This window comes from Saccopteryx bilineata, chromosome 8 (genome assembly GCF_036850765.1).
Source record: "Saccopteryx bilineata isolate mSacBil1 chromosome 8, mSacBil1_pri_phased_curated, whole genome shotgun sequence".
NCBI classification, from domain to species: Eukaryota; Metazoa; Chordata; class Mammalia; order Chiroptera; family Emballonuridae; genus Saccopteryx; species Saccopteryx bilineata.
Genome location: NC_089497.1, coordinates 56,124,913 through 56,135,253, shown reverse-complemented (window position 1 = coordinate 56,135,253; position 10,341 = coordinate 56,124,913). Strand labels below are relative to the sequence as shown.

The window sequence follows — 10,341 nt, the reverse complement described above, 5'->3', positions numbered from 1 at the left end:
CGCAGCGGAGGGGTGGAGAAGCAAATGGGCGCTTCTCCTGTGTGCCCTGGCCGGGAATCGAACCCGGGTCCTCCGCACGCTAGGCCGACGCTCCACCGCTGAGCCAACCGGCCAGGGCCTGCTTTTGCTGTTTATAGTAGGAAAACTATACATTTGGGTTGAAGTGTCATAGGATAAGATGGTCCCTTTATTATTAATTTTAAATTATAATTTCAGATAAATCTTAAGATACAACTGTGATATGGGCAAATAAGAATGGCATTAGGAATGCTGGTTTTAACGAGACCCAGAGTAACTGACAGGTATTAGAATAAATGTGGGAAAAGGGAATAGAGAAGCCATCATCAGTGATGGGAGAGACATGAAGAGTAGAACTTATCTGGGGAAAGAGGCGAAGGGCCCATGGCAGGGTAGTTGATCCCCCTGGTGGGGAGCCCACGGGTCTAAACGGAGGAGGTGGTGAGGGAGAAGGGTGTAGGAAGTCAGGCTGGAAAGTCAGGACATGGTGGCAAATGCCATCTGACCTGAATGGGGGCTGAGAGTGAGAGACTTGGGGAGAAGAAACCAGGGGTGCAGTTAGTTTAGGAGTCATTCTGACCTGAAGTTTTTACAACATCAGCAACAGCTAACATGTTTTGAGTCCTCCTAAGGTGACTACACTGTGCTTAACACTTCATATGCGTTGTCTCATTTGAACCTGTGCTGTGAGATTATTATTACCACTTTACAGATAAGAGATAATTGAGATTTAGAGTTTAAGAGACTTAGAGATAACTATCTCTAAGGTCTTACAGAGTTTGAGATTCCAACCTAGGCTCATTTGGCTCCAAAGGGGCCTTCTTTGTGTCTAAGTTCTTTTGAATAGTTAGTGCTCCAGGGTGGGATATCAAAGTGCTCATAGCCTGCCCTCATTATACCGAGTCAGGACTCTCCAGGTCCTGTTTCTTTCAGAAGGACCACTAGAGCTCCCTGATTACAGACTTCCCTTCTCTGAACTCCTAAAAGCCCTTGTCTAACGATTCCCTAGCAAGCACGGGTTACCTTAAGTTTCAGCTTTTGCAGTTATTATAATTTTTTTTTTTTTTTTACATAGACAGAGATAGACAGGGACAGACAGACAGGAACGGAGAGAGAGATGAGAAGCATCAATCATTAGTTTTTTGGGTTTTTTTCGTTGTGCATTGCGACTTCTTAGTTGTTCATTGATTGCTTTCTCATATGTGCCTTATCCACGGGCCTTCAGCAGACCAAGTAACACCTTGCTGGAGCCAGCGACCTTGGGTCCAAGCTGGTGAGCTTTTTGCTCAAATCAGATGAGCCCACGCTCAAGCTGGCGACCTCGGGGTCTCGAACCTGGGTCCTTCCGTATCCCAGTCCGACGCTCTATTCACTGCACCACCACCTGGTCAGGCATGAAATTTTTTTTTTTTTTTTTTCATTTTTCTGAAGCTGGAAACAGGGAGAGACAGTCAGACAGACTCCCGCATGCGCCCGACCGGGATCCACCCGGCACGCCCACCAGGGGCGACGCTCTGCCCACCAGGAGGCGACGCTCTGCCCATCCTGGGCGTCGCCATGTTGCGGCCAGAGCCACTCTAGCGCCTGGGGCAGAGGCCACAGAGCCATCCCCAGCGCCCGGGCCATCTTTGCTCCAATGGAGCCTTGGCTGCGGGAGGGGAAGAGAGAGACAGAGAGGGAAAGCGCGGCGGAGGGGTGGAGAAGCAAATGGGCGCTTCTCCTGTGTGCCCTGGCCGGGAATCGAACCCGGGTCCTCCGCACGCTAGGCCGACGCTCTACCGCTGAGCCAACCGGCCAGGGCATGAAATTTTTTTAAATTACGATTTACATTCAGTATTATTTTGTATTAGTTTCAGGTGTACCGCATAGTAGTTAGACAATCATATACTTTTCAAAGTGGTCATCCTGATATTTCAAGTAGCCACCTGGCATAGTACACAGTTACTACAATATTACTGACTTCGTCCCCTATGCTGTACATTACCTCCCCATGACTATTTTGTAACTACCAATCTGTCCTTCTTCATCCTTTCACCTTTTTCATCGAGCTCCCAATATTCCTCCCTTCTGACAACCATCTATCTTATCTCTGTATCCACGAGTATGTTTCTGTTTTGATTGTTTGTTTATTTTGCTTTTTAGCTTCCACAATAAGTGAAATTACATATTTGACTTTCTCTGACTTATTTCACTTGGCATAATATTCTCTAGGTCAGGAGTTGGGAACTTATGGCTCGCGAGCCAGATGTGGATCTTTTGATGGCTGCATCTGGCTCGCAGACAAATCTTTAATGAAAAAAATACTAACGTTAAAAATATAAAACCTTCTCATGTATTACAATCCATTTATTTCCTACTGCTCATGTTCATTGTTGCAAGTGGCTGGATCCAATCAAAGCTGTCCTCCAGGACAACATCAAATTTTTATTGGATAGCCCTGGCCGGTTGGCTCAGCGGTAGAGCGTCGGCCTAGCATGCGGAAGACCCGGGTTCGATTCCCGGCCAGGGCACACAGGAGAAGCGCCCATTTGCTTCTCCACCGCTCCGCCGCGCTTTCCCTCTCTGTCTCTCTCTTCCCCTCCCGCAGCCAAGGCTCCATTGGAGCAGAGATGGCCCGGGCGCTGGGGATGGCTCTGTGGCCTCTGCCCCAGGCGCTAGAGTGGCTCTGGTCGCAACATGGCGACGCCCAGGATGGGCAGAGCATCGCCCCCTGGTGGGCAGAGCGTCGCCCCTGGTGGGCGTGCCGGGTGGATCCCGGTCGGGCGCATGCGGGAGTCTGTCTGACTGTCTCTCCCTGTTTCCAGCTTCAGAAAAAAAAAAAAAGAAAAAAAAATTTTTTATTGGATAATGCATAACATACATGGGTCGTTGTATGGCACCCATGGAATTACATTTTAAAATATGTGGCGTTCATGGCTCCATCAGCCAAAAAGGTTCCCGACCCCTGCTCTAGGTCTATCCATGCTATCACAAATGGGAAGATTTCATTCTTTTTATGACCAAGTTATATTCCATTGTATATATGTACCACAGCTTTATTTACCCACTCATCTACTGATGGGCACTTGGGCTGCTCCCATATCTTTGGCTATTGTAAATAATACTGCAGTTAACGTAGGGGTGCATATATTTATTTGAATTAGTGTTTTGAGTTTCTTTTTGTGTGTGTGTGTGTGTGTTTAAAGTGAAAGTGAGTTTATTAGTGAAGGAGTAAGACAGAGAATGGGTTACTCCACAGACAGACTAGCTTTGTATATATTTCTAGAACTAGAATCACTAGGTCATAAGGCAGTTCTTTATGATTTTATTTTTTTGAGGATCCTCCATACCGTTTTCCACAGTGGCTGCACCAATCTACGTGCCCACCAACTGTGCATAAGGTTTTCTCCACATCCTCGCCAACATTTGTTTGTTGATTTATTGATGATAGCTATTCTGATAGGTGTGAGGTGATATTTTTTTTATTGTTTTAATTTGAATTTCTCTAATAGCTAGTGATGTTGAGCATGTTTTCATATGTCTATTGGCTGTTTGTATGTCCTCTTTGGAGAAGTGTCTATTCAGGTCCTCTGCCCATTTTCTTTTTTTTTTACAGAGACAGAGAGAGAGTCAGAGAGAGGGATAGATAGGGACAGACAGACAGGAACAGAGAGAGATGAAAAGCATAAATCGGTTTTTTGTTGCCGTTGCTACACCTTAGTTGTTCATTGATTGCTTTCTCATATGTGCCTTGATCACGGGCCTTCAGCCGACGGAGTAACCACTTGCTCAAGCCAGCAACCTTGGGTCCCAGCTGGTGAGCTTTTGCTCAAACCAGTTGTGCCACCGCCTGGTCAGGCTCTCTGCCCATTTTTAAATTGGATTATTGGGGGTTTTTTGGTGTTGAGTGGTATCAGTTTGTTATAAATTTTGGATATTAACTCCTTAATGAATGTAACATTGGTGAATATATTCTATTTTTCCTTTTTATTGAATTTATTGGGTGACACTGAGTAACAAAATTATACAGGTTTCAGGGTCACAATTCTAGCAAATATGTTCTTCCATTTAGCGGGTTATCTTTTTATTTTGTTGATGGTTTCCTTTGCCGTGCAAAAACTTTTTAGTTTGTGCCTGACCAGGCAGTGGCACAGTGGATAGAGCATCGGACTGGGATGCAGAGGACCCAGGTTTGAGACCCCGAGGTCTCCAGCTTGAGCGTGGGCTCATCTGGTTTGAGCAAAGCTCACCAGCTTGGACCCAAGGTTGCTGGCTGGAGCAAGGGTTACTCGGTCTGCTGTAGCCCCCCCCCGTCAGGGCACATATGAGAAAGCAATCAATGAACAACTAAGGTGTCACAACAAAAAATTGATGATTGATGCTTCTCATCTCTCTCTGTTCCTGTCTGTCTGTCCCTATCTATCCCTCTCTTTGACTCTCTCTGTCTCTGTAAAAAAACAACAAAAAAACACAAAAAACTTTTTAGTACAGTCCCATTTGTTTATTTTATTTTTATTTCCCTTGCCTGAGGACATATATCAGAAAAAGTATTGCTAAGAGAAATATAAAAAATTTTACTGCCAATGTTTTCTTATAGGATTTTTTATGGTATTGTGTCTTTTTTTTTTGTATTTTTCTGAAGTTGGAAATGGGGAGGCAGTCAGACAGACTCCCGCATGCGCCCTACTGGGATCCACCTGGCATGCCCACCAGGGGGCGATGCTCTGCCCATCTGGGGCATCGCTCTGTTGCGACCAGAGCCATTCTAGCACCTGAGGCAGAGGCCACAGAGCCATCCTCAGCACCCGGGCCATCTTTGCTCCAATGGAGCTTTGGCTGCGGGAGGGGAAGAGAGAGACAGAGAGGAAGGAGAGGGGGAGGGGTGGAGAAGCAGATAGTCACTTCTCCTGTGTGCCCTGGCTGGGAATCAAACCCGGGACTCCTGCACGCCAGGCCGACGCTCTACCACTGAGCCAACTGGCCAGGGCCAATGTTATTATGTCTTACCTTTAAGTAACCTATTCTGAGTTTATTCTTTTTTTTTTTTTTACAGAGACAGAGAAATAGTCAAAGAGAGGGACAGATAAGGACAGACAGACAGGAAGGGAGAGAGATAAGAATTATCAATTCTTTGTTGCAGCATCTTAGTTGTTCATTGATTGCTTTCTTATATGTACCTTGACTGGGGGGCTGCAGCAGAGTGAGTGACCCCTTGCTCAAGCCAGCAACCCCATGCTCAAGCTGGTGAGCCTGCACTCAAGCTTCAACCTTGGGGTTTAGAACCTGGGTCTTCAGCGTCCCAGGTTGACACTCTATTCACTGTGCCACCAGCTGGTCAGTTTGTATATGTCTTTTTCAAAAAGATTTTATTTATTAACTTTTAGAGAAAGGAGAGAGAGAGAGAAAGGCAATGGGAGGAGGGTATTGGGGGAGGAGCAGGAAGCATCAACTTGTAGTTGCTTCTCACATGTGCCTTTACTGGGCAAGCTGGGGCCTTGAACTGGTGACCTTAGCATTCCAGGTTGACACTTTATCTACTGTGCCACCACAGGTTAGGCTAGACTTATGTGTCTTTTTCTTTCACCAAGTTAGGAAAGTTTTCAGTCATTATTTCTTCAAACAGGTAGTCAGTCCCTTGCTCTCTTTCTTCTTATTCTGGCACTTCTATGTTGTAGATGTTGTTATGTTTGATGTTGTCCCAGAGGTCCCTTAAACTATCCTTATTTTATTTTTTTAATGAGTCCTTTATTCTTTTTGTTGCTCTGATTGGGTATTTTCTGCTATCTTGCCTTTCAAAACTCCAGTTCAATTGTCTGCTTCATCTAGCCTGCTTTTTATTTCTTTTAGTTCATTCTTTGTTTCAAATATTGTATTATTAGCCCTGGCCAAGTAACTCAGTTGGTTAGAGCATTGTCCCAATATGTCAAGGTTGTGGGTTCAATCCCCAATCAGGGTCCATACAAGAATCAACCAATAAATGCATAAATAAGTGGAACACCAAATCAATTACAAAAGTTATATTCTTTATATATGACTGGTTCTTTTTTTTTTTTTTTTTTTACAAGGACAGAGAGAGAATCAGAGAGAGGGATTAGACAGTCAGGAACAGAGAGAGATGAGAAGCATCAATTATCAGTTTTTTGTTGAGATACCTTAGTTGTTCATTGATTGCTCTCTCATATGTGCCTTGACCGCGGGCCTTCAGCAGGCCGAGTAACCCCTTGCTCCAGCCAGCGACTTTGAGTCTAAGCTGGTGAGCTTTTTGCTGAAGCCAGATGAGCCCGCGCTCAAGCTGGTGACCTCGGGGTCTCGAACCTGGGTCCTCCGCATCCCAGTCCGATGCTCTATCCACTGCACCACCACCTGATCAGGCCTGATTGGTCCTTTTTTTATGGTTTCTGTATTCTTTTTTTATGTTTGTAATCTTTTTATTTTTTATTTTTATTTTATTTATTCATTTTAGAGAGGAGAGAGAGAGGGAGAGGAAGACAGAGAGAGAGAGAGGAGAGAGAGAGGAGGGAGGAGCTGGAAGCATCAACTCTCATATGTGCCTTGACCAGGCAAGCCCAGGGTTTCGAACCGGCGACCTCAGCACTTCCAGGTCGACACTTTATCCACTGCGCCACCACAGGTCAGGCTATGTTTGTAATCTTTTTGTAGAAGTTTGCACAAGTTCCTTGAGCATTCTTTCAACCATTGTTTTGAACTCTGCATCTGGTAGATTGCCTCCATTTTATTTAGTTCTTTTTCTGGGAATTTCTTCTATTCTTTCATTTGGGGCATGTTTCTTTGTGTCCCCATTTTAGATGCTTCTCTGTATTTGTTTCTCTGTATCTGGTAGATCTGCTATTTCTCCCAGTCTTGGTAGGTTTATGTAACAGGTGTCCTGTGGGACTCCAGTGACGCTGTCTCCCTGATCACCTGAGCCAGTAGCTCCAGCAATGTTTCTTGTGTGGGTTATGTGAGCCCTTCTGCTGGAATTTAGTCTTGATTGTTGTTGGCTCATCTGTGGATGGAGTTGGCCCTCAGGCAGGCTGACTATGAGCATTGATCTGACCATAGTGTATGAGTGGCAGTGCAGGGATTAACTCTGAAGCGAAATTTACTCCAACAAGGTCTGGTGCCTACTGAAATCTCCCTTTGTGTGTGCTATTTGTAGAGCTAACTGAGTCATGGCCTAGTATGGTCTGAAGCCAGCTAGTGGGTATGTTCGTTCCAAGCCTCTTGGGAGGGACTCCAGTGCTGGTCAGTGTCAGATGCTTCCTGTGACCAGCCCTAACTGCCTGTTAGAAGCTACAAAGTAGCCTGACCTGTGGTGGTGCAGTGGATATAGCGTCGACCTGGAACACTGAGGTCGCCGGTTCAAAACCCTGGGCTTGCCTGGTTAAGGCACATGTGGGAGTTGATGCTTCCTGCTCCTCCCTCTTCTCTCTCTCTCACTCTCTCTCTCTCTTTCCCCCTCTATAAAATAAATGAATAAAATCTATTTAAAAAAAAAAGAAGCTACAAAGTAATGCATGATTGGTGGCTACCTTTGCTGGGTCTGGGTGCATGTAGCATGGGCCACACTGGCTACTAAAGTGGTTTCTACCAGTACCAACCTGGGGCAGGTCAGAAGAAAGACCCAAGGCACCTCGAGATCCTCCTTTACCTGCTGGCTGCCTGTTAAGCTCAACCACAGAAAGAGCCTCTGGGGGTACGCAAGGTGTTTGAGGAAGGTTCTGAGTCACCAGGTAGGGCAAGTGGTGTTCACTAGGTTGATTCAGATTCAAGCTCAGGACCAGTATTGGGTCTAAGGCCACTAAGCTAGGCCAGCACTCACCTGGGGTCTATGGACCTTTGTGGTATGGTGGGGTCTCAGTGAATTGTCAGGGTAGGGCCAGTAGAATTCATCAGATTAAAACAGATTAAGCCTGACTAAGTGGTGGTGCAGTGGATAAAGTATAAGACTGGGATATGGAGGACCCATGTCCGAAACTCCGAGGTCGCCGGCTTGAGTGCGGGCTCACCAGCTCAAGCACATGCTCACTGGATTGAGTGTGGGATCATAGACATGACCCCATGGTCTCTAGCTTGAGCCCAAAGGTTGATGGCTTGAATTCAAGGTTGTTGGCTTGAGCCCAAGGTCTCTGGCTTAAGCCCAAGGTCTCTGGCTTGAGCAAGGGGTCACTCACTCTGCTGTAGCTCCCCCTCTACCCCCCCCATCAAGGCACATATGAGAAAGCAATCAATGAACAAGCAATCAACGAACAACTAAGAATTCGCAACAAAGAATTGATGCTTCTCATCTCTCTCCCTTTCTTTCTGTCTGTCCCTATCTGTCCCTCTCTCTTTGTCTGTCACAAAAACACCACCACCCAGATTAAGGTTTGGCTGTGTAAGGGGAGGGCTCTGCACAGAAAGAGTGCCACCAGTCAGGAAGCATAGGGAGAAATGGTTCTTGCCCCAAGGCTACATACTTGGTCTCTCACTGTGTGTTTCTTACACACCCTGAATCTGTGGAGACCTCCTCTAGAACCTTCCAAGAAAGTCTGTTATGTGGGCCTGGGTTGGCCGCAGCTAGCTGATTACGCCACAGGGTAGGAGCTTGGCAGAGTGGGGCCACAAGGAGTTGGGAGGGTTAGGGCTATTGCACTCCTCCAACCTGAAGCTGTGTGGAGAGGCACGCTGGACCCAGGAAAGCTTGCATCTGTGTGCAGCACTGGAAAGGGAGCAACTTCTGGACTTTAAACAACTCACTTTCTATGTCATTGTTTTCCCTATCTTTTTAAATAGACTTTATATCTTAGAACAGCGTTAGAGTTATAGAAACACTTGGAAGATAGTGCAGAGTTCAAATATATTCCTCGCTTACAGTTTCCCTTATTACTTATTACCTGTTAGTGTTATGTTTCTTCCTCTTGACCATTTTCTCTTTCTCTCTCTCTCTCTTTCTTTCTCTCTCTCTCTTTCTTTCTTTCTTTCTTTCTTTCTTTCTTCTTTCTTTCTTAAGTGAGAGGAGGGAAGATAATGAGGCAGACTCCTGCATGCACCCAGTCCAGGATCCACCCAACAACATCTGTCTGAGGCTGATGCTCGAGTACCAAGCTATTTTTAGTGCCTGAGGCTGACGTGCTTGGATCAACTGAGCTATCCTCAGTGCCTGGGGCCACACTTGAACCAATCAAGCAACTGACTGTGGGAGGGGAAGAGGAAGAAAAAGGGGAGAGGGAGGCGAGGAAAAGCAGATGGTCACTTCTGTGTGGCCTAACTGGGACTCAAACCTGGAACGTCCATATGCCAGGCCAATGCTCTATCCACTGAGTCACTAGCCAGGACTCTTGACCATTTTCTATGCATACATACACATCACAGAATTCTGGAAACACGTTTTTGCTTAGTATGGCTCAGCCTCTTTCTCAGAGTTTAGCTGGGTGCTCTGCAGAGAAGCCATCATTTAAGACAGGCTAACGCATGTGAGGATGAACCAATGTGAAGTCCTCACTCTTTGTCTAGAAGACAGGATGGGTCAATATTTCCTTTCCTTCCTTGTGGAAACTTGAAACTCTCCAAGAGTGAGCTCTAATTTTTTTTTTTTAAATGGAGATGCTGGAATTTATTAGCTACTGGTCACCAGCAGCACTCAGCTTTGTGATTCTTTCTAACTCAAGGCAGGACAAGTTATCCAGTAAATGAGCTGGTTTCATCTGAGCTCAGGAACAAACTGGTGCCAATGGAGCCCCACCCAATCACACTTATTCAGTACGTACTAGGTGGCTATGGGGAGAGTCCCAAGGTTGTCATGTTGTCATGACTGTCCTCTTAATCTGTAAAGCACAGTGATTCAGAGCGAGGAAGAAAGAAGGCAGGAGTACTAGCTTTGGGGAAGAGGCTGTTGGGTTCTCTTTGGGACAACTTGAATTTAAATGGGTCATCCAGGTGGAGGCATCCAGCAGGCACCTGAGAATAGATCGGGCAGAGAGAAAGAGAGAGAGAGAGAGAGAGAGAAAGAGAGAGAAGTGGGGGACACAAATTGGTATTTGTGCAGTGAGCAGGAATTCCATTGTAGAGGTCCAGATGGTTTCAGTCTATGGCGATACCACCCTGAACGCACCCGATCTTGTCTGGCTTGAGCAAGGGGTTACTCGGTTTGCTGAAGGCCCGCGGTCAAGGCACATATGAGAAAGCAATCAATGAACAACTAAGGTGCTGCAACAAAAAACTGATGATTGATGCTTCTCATCTCTTTCTGTTCCTGTCTGTCTATTCCTCTCTCTGTCTCTGTAAAAAAAAAAAAAAAAAAAAAAAAAGTTCATTTATTCACAGACTCAGTCTTCTTATTCTGTGAACATGTGGAAAATCAGA

The 10,341-nt window shown here is 45.8% G+C and overlaps 1 non-coding gene across 1 annotated transcript; it reads left to right on the top strand.

Moving 5' to 3' along the window:
* Window positions 1–2,452: 2,452 nt before the first annotated feature.
* TRNAA-AGC (transfer RNA alanine (anticodon AGC)) lies at window positions 2,453–2,528 on the top strand. The gene has a single exon. It is a non-coding gene; the product is annotated as a tRNA-Ala (tRNA).
* The last annotated feature ends 7,813 nt before the right edge of the window (window positions 2,529–10,341 follow it).